Source organism: Zingiber officinale, chromosome 6A (assembly GCF_018446385.1).
Source record: "Zingiber officinale cultivar Zhangliang chromosome 6A, Zo_v1.1, whole genome shotgun sequence".
NCBI lineage: Eukaryota > Viridiplantae > Streptophyta > Magnoliopsida > Zingiberales > Zingiberaceae > Zingiber > Zingiber officinale.
This window is the reverse complement of record NC_055997.1, coordinates 20227093-20228318: the sequence shown is the minus strand read 5'-3', so window position 1 is coordinate 20228318 and position 1226 is coordinate 20227093.

The following is a 1226-nucleotide window of genomic DNA, read 5'->3' as shown; positions in this document are numbered from 1 at the left end:
GCTCGCTCGGCACCACTACAACCGCTCATTCAGCATCCATATGGCCACTTGCTCTGCACCACTACAGCCACTCACTCGGCATCCCAATGGCTGCGTGCATCGCACCACTACAACTGCTCGCTCAGCATTCCTATAGCCACTCATTCAGTACCACTACAATCACTCGCTCGGCATCCCTACAACTGCTCGCTCAACACCACTACAGCCGCTCACTCGGCATACCTATGATCGCTCACTCAGCATCATACTATGAGCCCAACGATCTTACTGACCCCTCAGTTGGGAGCAATTCAACTTTATGATAGGCTTAGTTTAGTTAGTCGAACTAACATCTCCTTTAATGTAACTAAACTTGAAGGAGAGGCCTGTGATGCGGTGAATAGAAATAGAGACACGTGGGTACGAGGTATTTTTGGTATTTTGATTGCTTTTTCCCTTTTTTTAGTGATTGTCTTCATAGAAGAAAGGTGAGGTCCTTTTTTTGCCAAGATGTCGCCTCTCACGCTACTACAGCATTCGCACGCTGCCTCCACCTTCCAACGTCGTTGACTGCTCCCCATGCTAGTCAACTGTGTGCCTTCCCACTCATGCCTTCGACCTCCCATTTTCCCTTTCATGCGACACCAACTCTCTCAATCGACGCCACTAAAATGCTGAGAGAGGTATGTCTCCCTCCCTCTTCCTCACACCTTCTTCGATAGCTAGATCATCAGCTACTTCCTTGTACCTAGCCACCAGAATCTCTCCAACGGCCAAATCCCCTCTTTCAAGCACGCTGGCAACCTCGTGCTACCTCCCTATCATCGGATGCCATGGGCGACCTCCCTCCTTGCCCTGTGCTCTCCTTCAACAACACCCTCCGCTAGCACTACTTCAAGCGACATTGCCGACCATAACGCTGGCCAAGCCACCTCAAGCAATGACCTCCCTCGCCGCCATCGTTGAGCAGCGACCTCTCCACTACTAATCTTTGGCTAAAATGTTGGTACAATTTGCACAATGATCTAACTCATGTTTTAATGAATAACAAGTTGTTTAAAGTTAGAGTGTTTTGTGATATAATTACTTTACCAAGTGTGCAGGAGTCGACGAGTCTGGAGGACCTGACACCAGGCTGAAATCCAACTAGGTCCGCTGGACCCGATAACAAGTCCGAAGTCTAGATAGGTTCGTGGGATCCGATATTTGGTCGGAAGTCCGGTTGGATCCGCGGGACTTGACACTAA